General features: G+C 39.0%; 1 long non-coding RNA gene across 1 annotated transcript in view; it reads right to left on the reverse strand.

The window, feature by feature from the left end:
* Nucleotides 1–1,302: 1,302 nt before the first annotated feature.
* LOC138788345 (uncharacterized) overlaps nucleotides 1,303–14,715 on the reverse strand; it is a 19,555-nt gene continuing 6,142 nt past the window's right edge. Inside the window, exon 2 of the long non-coding RNA XR_011362574.1 lies at nucleotides 1,303–1,485. This is a non-coding gene — a long non-coding RNA (uncharacterized lncRNA). The remainder of the gene's footprint in view (nucleotides 1,486–14,715) is intronic.

The raw sequence follows: 14,715 nt of genomic DNA on the forward strand, positions 1-14,715 counted from the left end.
TGCGTTTTTGCAATCCGTTTTTTTATCTGTTTTTTGCAAAAAACTGATGAAAAACTGTTAAATATGTGTGCATCTGTTTTGATTCGTTTTTCCATTGACTTCCATTATAAAAAAAAATGTATTGAAACAGATCCATTTTTTTTAACAGACACAAAAGTAGTCAGTGTGAACCTAGCCTTATACCATAACTATTTGTCATTCTAAGATGATGCAATATACCAGTTGATGATGCAATACTGATGATGCAAACTTTTCCTAGTATTGTATCACAGGCTGTGAGAAATATAGAAAGTACGTCTATATCTTGAAAATTAGAGCCAATTTCAAAATTTGAACATTATTTTCGATCTCAGCACCTCAAAATTAGTTCAACTGTTTTCATGTCGGAACCTTTTTGGCTGTTGACCAGTGTAATTGTCATGATCATTATTTGATGTCTGTGCAGACAACGTCTGTTGTTTTATACACTGTGCACACTGGACGTCCGTCATTCCATTGACTTCAATGCACTGCATTGAAGTCAATTAAATTGCAACAAAAATGGACATCTTTTAAAGTAGAAAAAGCGGATGCCTTTTCTGTTTTTTAAATGTGTGAACATAGCCCCACAGTGCTGCTTATTTAATTTGTTTTTAGATAGATAGGTAGTCAGTCTGGACCACAGAACATCGAATCCTGGAACAGTGTATAATTGTAATCATTGCTGGACAGACTATAATTTATGTATTGCACCCTTAGCTTTTGCATGGGGGAACCTTTTTACACTGATCCTGGTACCAGGGTAGAGGCTATTATTTTAACTCCTGTCTAAATCTGGTATTTGTAAAACCACACGCGAAAAAAATCTGAAAACACTAATTAGTTCCCCAGGGGTTAAAATGCTAACTTCTCGCTGCTCCCTTCTCATATGCATCTCTGCTAGGCTGCAACTCATCCCAAGAATTACTTAACTTACCATCTTTTACAATGAACTTAATCCAAGTATGTCTGCTTAATCTAATGTCACATTTTGACATTATCCATAACAAACCTGGGGGCTGCAGCCTCACATTTTGCCACTGGGCTTTGAAATTTATAATTACACCCCTGGGCCTATTCTTCTACTTCGGATGTGTAAGAGATCACTATACTCTATTGTGGTCACAACCGGCTAAAGAAATTTCTGTTGATACAGTTTCAGAGAGCAAGTTTGCATATTGATCTTTGCATAGACATGATTCCTTTTCTTATATTTTAATATTGGTTTGCTAAAACAATAAAAAAGATGACATTCAGGAAACACTGCAAGCATAAAAACAGTCAAAGGATTGCAACATTTTTTATTCAGTGAAAAAACAAAGCAACATAAACATTAATAAATATATATATATATGATGGATGGCTGGATGGATAGATAGTTTGCCTCAGTCTGTTCAGGACACCTTGGAGGAGACCTTGTGGTGCTCTCTTCGGCGTTAGATTGCTGGACATCATCTCAATGTTTCTCTAAAAGAGACAAAAGACAGATACGCAGAATTAGACCACTCAAATTCCTCCACCTCCTGTTTAATTGACATATTTGCATGCAGACAGAAATAACACATCCTCAGAGCTCACTACTGTACACAGTGTAGTAATGACTTTTGGCAAGACATTTTGTTTTCATAGACTTTGTTTTTGGAGCAAGTCTCTTGAATCAGAGGATTCTCCCGGGATATTATTTTTAGTATTTTGGTTCATTGCTAACCAACCATTAAGGACGATAATCTGAGACTGCCGCGTTGCATTGCCTGGTTTCAGCCTGAGGAATCATTTGGGACGCGCTTTAAGGCTACTTTTTTGCCTTCATTTTGGGTTCTGTGAGCAGTAATATTTACGAGACATGGGGTTCAAGCTGACTGATGGTTTTGTTGCCCAGAACTAGAGTTACGACTATGATGAATAAAAAAGTTTTTTTTATGTGCTACATTTTAGTGATCGTTGAACATAACAATCCATCTTATCACAGTTCAATTGCACTGGAAACCAAAACCTTTCGTGATCTGAGTTTCTTAAGTTCTTTACTTAGAAAGGTAGAAAAAGATAGCAGGACCAGTTACAAGTTAGGGTATGTTCACACACTGCACAAACAACGGCCATTGTTCCATGAACGGCCATTGTTAAACACTATCTACAGATGAGTATAATTATCATGATCATTAATTCCGGCCGTAGGTTGTGTTAAACAACAACCATTGTTTGCACAGTGTATGAACATAGCCTAAGGCTATGTTCACACTATGTAACAGACCGGCCATTTCGTGACCCCGGCCGGGTCACGGAACGGCCAGTCTGTGCCCTGATCATCGCGGCCAGTACTTAAAGTGACACTGTCACCCCCTTAGTGCATTCTGACATCTCTACACAGGTGTAAAGGGTAAATTTAGTGTTTTTCATACCTTATTTCATATCATACGTCATGGTGCTTGTTCAAGTAAAAAGTGTCCTTTTATCAACTGCAGATTGTATTAAGTGGGCGTGGCCTCGCGGCACTAGCGCCACATAACCCCGCCCACAACGGCACGGTTGGCCCCGCCCCCTTGACGCCCATTGGTTGTCCAACGTAAAGGGGGTGGAGTCTAGACCTTTCGGCCAGCCTGTTCCAATGGCCGGCGAGGGGGCGGGGCCAATTGTGCCGTTGTGGGCGGGGTTATGTGGCACTTAATACAATCTGCAGTTGATAAAAGGACACTTTTTACTTGAACAAGCACCATGACGTATGATATGAAATAAGGTATGAAAAACACTAAATTTACCCTTTACACCTGTGTAGAGATGTCAAAATGAACAAAGGGGGTGACAGTGTCACTTTAAGTACCGGCTGGATGATCCGTCCAGCCGCAGAGCTCTTATGCGGGCGCATTAGCGCGCGCCCGCATCAGAGCTTCCCATAGCCCACAGTGAAGCAAGTGGCCGGAGCTGCTGTTCAACTCCTCAAAACTACGGCCGTAGTTCTGCGGCGAGAACTACGGCCGTAGTTTTACATAGTGTGAACATAGCCTAAAGGTGTATAGTTTGATGCAAACATTATGTATTCTGCTTTAGGGTGCCCTCACACAAAGTTGTTGGTTTTTTTTTGTGGCAATTTTCTGGCCTCCAAAAAAATGCCAGAAAAAAATGCAGTGTATGGCGTATTTTTTTTATGCGTTTGCGTTTTCCTGTCATTTTTTACATTATGTGTGAATTATCATTTTTGTGTGCACCAATATGGCTGAACTTCCTTTTTCTCTGCCATCACATGACATAGTTGCTGGACAAAAAGGGTACAAAAATGCCAAAAAATAACATCATAAACACAACAATGGCATTTCTCAGAAGACCAGAACAGTCATATTAAAGACTATGGGAGAAAAACACCACTGTTCGCAAAAAAAAAAAAAAAACACCCCCTCTGTATACTGTGTTTTGGAAAAACTGCCACAGAGCCTCAAAAACACCAGAGAGGAGAGAAAAACACCACACCAAAAACACCATGGGGGAGATTGATCAAAGGCTGTAAAATATACATGGGTGTAAACTGCCCACAGCAACCAATCACAGCTCAGCTTTCATCTCTCTTAAAGGGGTAGTGCGGCGCTAAGAAATTATTCACAGAATAACACACATTACAAAGTTATACAACTTTGTAATGTATGTTATGTCTGTGAATCACCCCCTTCCCATGTCCCACCACCCCCGCACGTGTACCCGGAAGTGTGGTGCATTATACATTCCTGATCCATATCGCGCATGTCCACCATCTTGTGCCAAGACGTCATCTTCTGGAGGCCAGCCGAATCGCTGCCGCGGTCCCTGATGTCGGCCCCCCTGTGCCGCTTCATAACTGAAGCCAATTGCGGCTGAGCATCTGCTGACACTGCAGAAGGTGGCCGGCACTAGGGACGGTTGGAGCGGTTCGGCCTGCCTCCAGAAGATGGCGTCTTGGCACAAGATGGCGGACATGCGCGATATGGATCAGGTCATGTATAATGCAGCACACTTCCGGGTACACGGGCGGGGGTGGTGGGACATGGGAAGGGGGCGATTCACAGACATAACATACATTACAAAGTTGTATAACTTTGTAATGTGTGTTATTCTGTGAATAATTTCTTAGCGCCGCACTACCCCTTTAAGATGACATAAGAGCTGTAATTGGTTGCTGTGAGCAGTTTACACCAGTGTATATTTTAAACCCTTTGATAAATATCCCCCATGTGTGTAAGAGCCCTTTTATACAGGATGATTATTGTGCAGAAAATCTTTATATTGTTCGAATTCAAACATTGGCCTGTGTAATAGCAGGCAACAATCGAAAAATCGTTTGTGTGTCGTTGATTTAGATCTGACCCTAAAATCATTGCTAATTGTTCACTAATTGTTTGTTGTAATTCCAGATTCGTTCGCTGTAATTCCGCATCGCTTCACTAACCCTTCAGTGTAATTCCATATTGTTCCTTCTTTTGCTGGGATCAGAGGAAGTAAATGATCGTAGTAACAATCATTGTAACGATTGCAACTAACGACTATCGTTCTGTGTAAACGATTTCAGTTTAACAATAAACAATCTCATTAACGATCGTTTATCGTTAATCGTTTTGTCTAATAGGACCCTAAGGCAAATCATAAACTTCCCATGACTTCACACTAACATCTGGCCGCCGGCATTTTTGCACAGCCACAACTGTGGCTCTGTTCACACTAGTGCCATTGCCTGTCCACTAGGCTTCCAATTTTATTAGACGCCAAGAATAGCACAGTCTGCATACATGTTAGGGTATGTTCACATGACGTTTTTAGCCGCACGTCGGGCTACACGCCACAAATCAGTGATAAAAGGATGCTGCTAAAAACGTCATGTGAACATACCCTTACTGGGTTCTTTCAACTTCTTTAGGCCTAGTTTACATATATAAGATGCATCTGTTTCCGTTTTATGTAAAAAAAACTGACTGCAACTGATATCACAACTGATGGCAAAAAGGTCATCAGTTATCATCAGGTTTTATATCATTTTTTAATGAAAAACCATCAGTTGCCATCAGTTAGTATCAGTTGCAATCAGTTTATTCCTTTAGCTGTCATCATTTTTTTTAAAATACAGTATATAGGGGGCCATCTATATTAGGGGCAGCACCAGAACAGGAGATAAAATATCATGGACAACTTTTACATGGGAGTCCTTTAGAGCAGGGGTAGGGAACCTTGGCTCTCAGCTGTTGCAAAACTACAACTCCCATCATGCCTGGATATCCCAGACATGATGAGAGTTGTAGTTGTACAACAGCTGGAGAGGCAAGGCTCCTACCCCTGTCCTAAATGGTTCTGCACTGTATAGAGGAGCTGGGGGGGCCAGGGGTCACAAGAGTTTAATGTCGGGGCAGGGACAGGGACTTCTCTATGGAGCGCCGGAGGAGGATACATAATGAATGCGTCTGCACACGTCATGCCTCCGGCGCCCCACTATAGTGGATGCAGTGCCGGATAGCTGATCGGGCCGTACGTCAGAGCGCTGCATGCTGCGTTCTGCCGTACGGCCAGTCCGGCGGCATCAGTTGTACAACGTATCATCTGAACTGTCCCATTGAAAACAATGGGATCAGTTCAGAGATGCGCTTCCCTCCGGTGCTTCTCTACTGCAACGGAGGAAAACGCCGCCGGATCGCTGGATTTATGTAAACTATTCCTTAGTATTTGAAAATGGATCTGGCAAAGCAGTCAAGGCCCCAGTATAAATGGAAGCTAATGATGCTAGTATGAACAGGGCTTTAACTATTGCTTCTGACCAGTGGAACTTTGCCCAATCAGGACAAAAGCACCATAGAGTTTAGATATTTTGGGCCGGATATGGTGGAAACAAAAATATGAAAACTATCTAATTTCTGTGGCTAGTCTTGTATACAGGCCTAAGGGTACAAAAGATAAGGTCATCAGCTATTAGGTATGTTGTCCATTGTGTTTCCCGATATGGCTGCTAGTATTACAGGCCCTCCAGTCAGCACATATAGGTGGATTTTGGCAGGTCCCAAGACACACATATGAAGTGAATGAATATTTATCAGTAAGAAGGGATTGGTAATAATTATCGTCCTACATGTCCAGCCAGATCTGAGATGGAATTATTCGTGGGCAGCCAATCATTGGCTTAATTAGGGATTTCATTTCCATACACATTGCACTTATTTAAGCTTATGGCTGTATGGGGAAAAGGGGATAACAATGACTCTGAACAGCATAATGTGTCACTTTGGGCAGTTGTCAGGTTTGTCTATCACTGACTTTGCAAAGGCAAGTGCTACAGATAGGCTTCACACCCTATGATGTCCTACTTAATATATGTCCTATATTAATTCCACTGTCTGCGATCTTTTAACAAAACAATGGGAACTACCAGTACCAGGAAAAAAGAGATATGTCCCCAAATGAAAACATTGGGTACATATTTCTTCTTACCTGCATTGGGATTCATAATAATGGACGTGAGAACAGATCTCCAGAATAATTGTAATGTTCCTAATAGGGTAATTATCATTAGGGCAAGTTTGTCAGGGCCCCAGACTTGGGTACGATGGCCTAGTGAGGTATCCAGTGGCAGCCAAGATACAAGAACAAGTATCACCACCCACAACTCAGTGGAGCCTCAACAGAACCGTCATTTGAGTCCTTTCTGCGTTGCTGAGAGGAAATGGGCATATGTGGTAGACAACTTCACACCTAGGTCTGTGAGCACATGCATTTTTCTGTTGGCATGAATCCTACGTCTTTACGACAACTGTTATTGAGAACTCTTTGGCAGCAGCGAGGTGACTATGTCAGCAGGCACTGTCCTGCAGTACCCCTTATCTACATCTATAAAAGAGATCAGCAACACTATTAATTCTATAAACGTTAAAATTCTTTAGAATTGCAGTAAAATATTATTAAATAATATTACAATGCAAAATACATTTGGTTATAAATAGAGATGAGCGAACCTCGAGCATGCTTGAGTCGATCCAAACCCGAACTTTCGGCATTTGATTAGCGGTGGCTGCTGAACTTGGATAAAGCTCTAAGGCTATGTGGAAAACATGGATATAGTCATTGGCTGTATCCATGTTTTCCAGACAACCTTAGAGCTTTATCCAAATTCAGCAGCCCCAGCTAATCAAATACCGAACGTTCGGATCGACTCGAACCCGAACCCGGTTCGCTCATCTCTAGTTGTAAAATATGATTATAATAATATCCACAATTAAAACATGATTATTGGTTGCAGTAGTTGTCATTGTCGGCATATTCTACTACTGCTCCTATTTAGCCATGATATAACATAAAGTGCAGCCTGGGAGCAAACACATATTTGTATGCAATCCTATTGTTACTATATCAGGCCCCCAGTATATGTCAGCCGTAACATTAAAAACACCTGCCTTATTGTTTAGGTCCGCTTTGTCCCACTAGAACAGATATCAATGAGTCATGGCTCTACAAGTCCTCTGAAGATATCCTGTTGTATCTGGTATCAACTTTTGTAAGTTGTTGGGTTGAGATTGGATTGAGATGGGAGGTCAAGTCTACACCTCATACTCTTTGTTTTGTCCCTTCCCTTAAAGGGGTTATCCAGTGCTACAAAAAAATGTCCACTTTCTTTCAGAGACAGCATGACTATTGTCTCCAGTTCCAGTGTGGTATGCAATTAAGCTCCATTCACTTCAATGGAATTGAGTCACAAAGCCCTACCCAAACTGGAGACAAGAGAGGGGGTGTCTCTGGAAGAAAGTGGCCATTTTTGTGTACCGCTTGATAACCCCTTCAAACTATTCGTAAATAGTGTTTGCTGTGTGAAGGTGTGTAGTTGGTATTAATGTTTGGGTTAATTGAATATCGCATAGTAACATCCACATGAACGCCAGGATTTGCCAGCAGAACGTCTCCCAGATCATCACAGTTTCTCCACAGTCTTGGCTTCCTCGCAATGTGCTTTCCCTAAGTAAGCATATATCATAAAATGTGATTTGTCAGATCAGGTGACCTCCTTTGATTGCTTTGTGGTCCACTTCTAATTCTCACTCATTGTAGAAGCTGTTGGCAGTGGCTAGAGGTCAGCCTGGGCACTGGCCAAATGCGTCTATGCAGCCCTATATACAGCAAGCTGGAATCCATTGTGTATTCTAACACCTTTTGGCTATAGCCAACATTAATTTCATTCAACAATATGTGCTGGTACTTTTTCTGTGACACTGGACCAGACAGATTAGCCTTCACTCCACACACATAAAATGAGCCTTGGGTGCCGATAACTGTTGCTGGTTTACCATTTATCCTTCTATTTGCATACCAGTAACACACCATAATACCTGCTGTTTCTCTAGCCAGGTATTCTAGCCATCACAATTTGGCCCTTTCCAGGTTCGCCTATTTAATCTGCTTATAACCCATCAATTTCAAGAAAAGTCACGGTCAGAAGATAATTAGTGCAATTCCTTTCTCCTCCTGGTGGTTTTAATCTTATGGCTGATCGATGTAAACTGTAGATCTATATGGATTCTATAGCGATGACAATTAGACATAATTCACGTTCTGCTTCCGCCTTACCAGATGCACTCATTTTTCACCACAAGAATAAGAGCATAATAAATCTGTCTTCATGGTCGCTGGTATCATACTTATATTATTACAGTGATATTTTACTATTCTATTATAGATTCATAATGATATGTGCTAGATTTTATTTGTATACACAGACAACATAGAGGAACCATTTGGATCTCACTTGGTTTAGTTGTTCAAGTAGAACTAAGCGTAATTTTGCCTCGGCTAGGGCAATCTATTTCTTTTACATGAGAATGAAGTTGCCAATCACAACAAGACAGATCTTTTTTTTTTATTTGACAACCTGCAAAAATAAGAGCTAAAATCTAAATGGTTTACAATATCTAGAATTTCTGCACTAATTTCTAGTTCCAGTAGCCAAAGGTAATAGGTTGTTGTAATCGGACGATCTGTACAATCCAATCTAAAATGTAAGATTCCAGTGTTTTAAAATATCAGAACTAATGTAGTCTAGGGCTCCACAAGAACACAGGGTCACAGCTGAGGTGCCATAAAACATCCTTAGGCTATGTTCACACTAGGTATAACACCAACGGACGGTGTTATACTGTCAGAAGCTGGGCAGCGCTTGGCACGTTATGCAGCCAATACGTTATGCAGCCATTGACTACAATGTAAAGTACGGCCACCGGCCGTACTTTACATTGTGTGAATGGCTATTGGTTCCAGAAAATAATAGGCATGTTCATTATTTTAACGCCTGTTCTAAAGAACGGACTTTAAAACAATGAAGTGAGAACATAGCGGGCGGCATTGCATTGAATTCCATGCAATGCTGCCGCTGCAGAAAAGAACGGACACTGATTTCATTGCAATCAGCGTCCATTCTTTAAAAAAAAAAATAAAAAAAAACAATGTGTAAACTTAGCCTTAGACTATGTTCACACACCGTAAAATAAAAGAAAAAGTACAGTCGGATATTCAATATAATAACGCTCTTCATGGAAATCAATAGGAAAGTGGCTGGCAGTGCACACACTGTATAGAACAACAGCCGTAACTGATTATAACCATCCAAATACTGAACATGCTCATTTTTTACCGTTATTTTTTTTCCCACCTGTTTACATATTGTTTTCTTTTCACTCAAAATAATGGTCACATTAAGTTTTTATTTTACTGCGTATGAACCTAGCCTTAACGTATCCTTATGAATTTAAAGTCATGGATAAGTCGTGAAAAATAAAAGAAATAAAAACTTCAATGACGTGGGAAGTTTTGTGACTGACATGCAATTTTCCCTCACAGTGCAACAATGAGGTTGCTTGCAAGTTGTAGAAAATTTTTGCAATTTTAGTGCAACCTGTGGGCGATCCGGTGTCGCCATACATAGCCTTAGCCTTTTTTGCACAGTAGACTTTACATGATTGGATAATACATTTTAATAATGGCAGCCTTTGAAACATGGTCATTAGTAGTTGTCATAGTCGTCTTGTGCTTGGTGACTGTTCTATTACTGCTCCTGTTTATGGATGATTTATTATCTATTATTTAATAGCACCAAGATATTCCACAATGCTGTCCGCACTGGGGCTCTCTGTATACTCATTGTCTCCAGCACTGCGGTCCTGGATATGAACAACATCTGCACAGCGTCTGACAGTATCTCTTATGTTTCTGTAAGTTTTCTTTAGGTATTATGGTTTTCCCCCATACTCCATACTGATAGGTTAATTGGATTTCTATGAAATTGGCCCCAGTGTGTACTGGTAAATTAGACTGGAGCCCCACTGTGACAATGAGATATAATGATATGTATACAGTGCTGTGGAATATGGCAGTGCTATATACTGTATATGTGTATTTTGTTGACACCCTTGTGACATTTGGCTTCTCTGTGTAGCCTGTAATTTTTGGTGATGAAGGAGATGTTAGGTGTGTTGTGTCCCAACTGCTGCCACATACTATACAGTGCCAGGCTGTGTGTTGTACATCAGACACATAGAGAAGCTAGGGTGCTGAAGGGTGACAGGTATTGTGAGTGTGTAGTGAAAGAGCCTGGAGGAGGCATGGAAGACAAGTGTCATGTCACCCTGAACTCCAGGCTGTCATGTGCTGCTTGCCAGGTAAACAAACCAGGAGGAATTCCTGGTGTCTGCGCATGTGAAGCAGGGCTACTGAGGCTAGCATCACATAGCATCATTTAGAGGAGAAAGCCCCTGACACAGACAAAGACTCCAGGCAAACAGCTATTCTCTGCACTAGCCAGCAATTCTGGCCATTATATTTCAGCACACACACAACCTGTCATCTTTAGATTTACATTCAACCGTACCATTAATTATATGATGACGATGATGATTGTCATCATCATTATTACTAATTCATCTGATTATTAGTAATTATTATTATTATGCATCATTAGAATTTATGGCATCATTACTATTATTAATACCTGGTATTGTTATTAATGGTAGAAGTATATGTATTAACGCCATTATTAGTAGTATTATGGCAGCATTGTTAGTAGTAGTATTACTGGCAGAATGGTTCTAATAATGATTATTACTATCATTATTATTATTGTTAATAATAAAATAACAGAAGTAGAAGTACATGTATTAATGGCATTATTATTAATATTGGTATTATTATTATTAGTAGCAGTAGTATTACTAGTTGTATTTATGTAGTATTACTGGCAGTATTATTAGTAGTAGTAATAATTACTAATATAATTATTACGTACAAGTATTAATTACATTATAAATATAATTGGCGGTATTTCTATCATTTTTTGTAATTATACAAGTAGATATATTATTGTCATTGTTTTTAGTATTATTGGCGATGGTAGTATTACTATTAGTATCATCATCAGTAGCAGTGGTACAGTCAGCAATTTATTAATAGTATTATTATTATTATAAATTTTTTATATTAGGAATTCTGCCAGTACTGGCATTAGTAGTAATGGTATTACTGACATTATATTATTAATAATAATAATAATAATAATAATAATAATAATAATATTAGCAGTGGTGTTACAGCTAATATTATCATCATCATATTATCATTATTAATATTAGTAATATTGCTGCCAGTATCCGCTGTAGTATTACTGCCAGCATTTTTTTATCACCCTTGTCATATTATTAGTATAACTGCCAGTATCATTAGTAGGGCTAGTATCACTATCTGTATTATTATTATTATTAGTATTTAGTATTGACTATTATTATTATTACTACTACTGGCAATATGATTATTACCCCTCTTCCAAATATATGTACAAAGAATATGTTAATTGTATGCATAAAATTGATGGCAATAATTTTTTGTAAAATTTTCTTATGATATGCCTTAACAGTATTTCATTCTTTTTACAGTTGGTCACCTAAATATCACCTCATTGTCCTATAGCAAGCGAAGAGTTAAGCACGTGCATTCAGCAGAGGTGACAAGCGAAGAATGCGGTTCACTACACGGTGGGCGCCAGCGAGTACTAGAGTGTGCAATTTGACAAGGTAGTAATGTGGGTTGTGTGGTGTGTACATGCCATAATGCAGATTTCACCTGCCAGGTAGATGGATAATGTTATTTTTCAGGAGGATTGCTTTGCCTTTGGGCTGCATGTCATATTATTTTCTATTTTTTTTTTTCTCTCAGTATTGTCATCCTTGTCTGTTTTGCATACCTTGTGGTATGTTTTATTTCCTACAGCCTGTAGGCCTTTTCACTTTTGTGAATGGGCACTCCCTGGGTATGGTGGAAATGAAAAAAAAAAAAAAGGTAGCAAATACCAGGGATAGCAAGCCAAACCTGAAAATCCTAGCTCTTGGTTGCGCTCCAGAAACGTATTTCCTTTGGCGCTTTCAGTCTTGATATCAGTACTACTACTTTGTATACCTCAGATCCACACCTGCCAGTATGTTTAAATGGTGAGTGAAGCCAGGCTTATAGCACTGGCCTCAGGAGCGGATTCCATATCCTAGAATCCCTTAATAGAAAGCTGCATGCAGATCCATGATTTATATTTCTATTTTGCACAGTTTCCAATACAGAAAGATGAAGCTATATTCATGTGGCATATGTCTGGTATTATAGTGAATCAGAAGTAGCACAGAAGCCAGATGTTACTTGTAAAACAATGGGGAATTATAAATCCTCATTTAGAAAAGGCGATAGATTACTGTGCGCCCCCTCCCCTCCTTTTCAGTCATAGTTTACCAAAACCACCTGTGATTTTGCATTTAATGTTGCAAGTATTGTGGATTTTATTATTATTATTATTATTTAGGAGGGGGGGGGTGCAATAGTCATTGCACCTCTTCCACCTAAGATCTCATAATGTAAGAGCTTTAAGCTTTGTTTTTAGTAGTCTAAGGGAAGGCCTGCAATTCATGATACATAGATAAATGGTTGTATACCTACTGCTTTTATAGTGGAATACCCCTTATTATTGCAGGTGTCTCTAAAGGAAGAGCTGTCACTGTCATTTATACATTCATATGTAAATGAACCTGGCAGGTCTCATAAATGGAGATAGGTGACAAAATAGTGGTTACAAGAGGAGACATTTTCTGGACTTCATGTCAGTAATACCTTCAAGGTACAGAACAGTTCTATTAAAGTGGCTGATAACAGGGAACAGTGCATTGCAATCACCTGTACAGCAAAATATCCCCCTTTATAGCACTAAAAGTGATAGGTATCACCGAGCACTAAAAAGGATTGTGATTACCGAGGCATAAGGTACATTGTACCTCCTCCTTTTGCAAAATCCTCCATCCCTTGTGAATTTAGAAGCATCAGCCTCACAGATGTTTTCTCCAACCAGAATGGCTGCCTGCACTGTGAGTGACAACAGGCCCATTTAATCACAATACCTCTACCAGTGTTTAAGTGTTCTAACCCAGTGGAACAGCCAAGCTAATTTTCCAAAAAACACAACAAAAAATAAAATTATATATATATATATATATATTTGACCAGCAGTATCACAGACATAACTCCTACAAGCGCAACCCAACATGCAATGCTATTTATTTTCTATAATCTGAATAATGCATAAAGCTTCTCTGGAAATCTCACCAGCAAAAAAAGGAACATGTCGGAATACGGGGCAATTTAAATCACCGTCTATTTATTTCACTCTGTGGCGTGAGAGGCTTTTAGAAATAACCAGTGTAATTGTGCCATTAAAATTCTTCTTTGAGTGTGTACATGCCCGTGTGTATGTGTGCGAACGTGCGCACCGATATGTTTTCTGGTGCACATTTTTCATTGTAAATTTTTTTTTTATTCTTTGCAATTAAATTTTACAGCACTTTCATTACAATTCAGTTTTTTATAAATGTATACAGTATGTATTGTAATGATGCTCTGTATATATGCTTAGGCTATTTTTTATAACCTACAGGTGTGTGCTTATAATGAAGAGCTTTATGGCCTGGGCTGGATGGTGCATTTCTTTAGACACAGCTGCAAAGGTTTTTTTTTTTTTTTTTTTTTTTTTAGGCCATACTTCCTCTACCTATTTATGTGCATGCCAACATATATGATGAGAGATTGGATGAAATTCAGTACAGAATTAGAATATTAGACCAAAATATATATTTCTAATCACTTCACCATTTATGCTAGTCCGATATATTGTGATTTTAATAATGGAAATTACAAAACATTTTATATCTACGATGATAGATTTTACAGATAATAGATACATACTGTACAAACAAGCGTCTGTATGATAGATAGATAGATAGATAGATAGATAGATAGATAGATAGATAGATAGATAGATAGATAGGGATAGATAAGAGATAGGTGGTCACGTCTTGTGTTTCTTATTTTCTACAGACACAGCGGCAACAATAGGACTATATGTATTGTGTATATGTGGGTGTAGATTATGATAAATGAGGCCTCCCTTGTAACCAAGATGGAAAAAAAATAATATATATATATATATATATGTGTGTGTGTGTGTGTGTGTGTGTGTGTGTGTGTGTGTCCCTCTATTCTAGTGGCCATCACATTCTGATAGCATTTGTTTTGGACACAAAACTGCAAACTAACATGAAATCTTTCATAGTTTTGGGATATATATATTTGCTAGTACATCGTATTTGCTTTCCTATGACAGTCAGATAGATCCAGAACATTTGATAATCTGCC

The sequence above is a fragment of the Dendropsophus ebraccatus genome, chromosome 4, assembly GCF_027789765.1.
Source record: "Dendropsophus ebraccatus isolate aDenEbr1 chromosome 4, aDenEbr1.pat, whole genome shotgun sequence".
Lineage (NCBI taxonomy): Eukaryota > Metazoa > Chordata > Amphibia > Anura > Hylidae > Dendropsophus > Dendropsophus ebraccatus.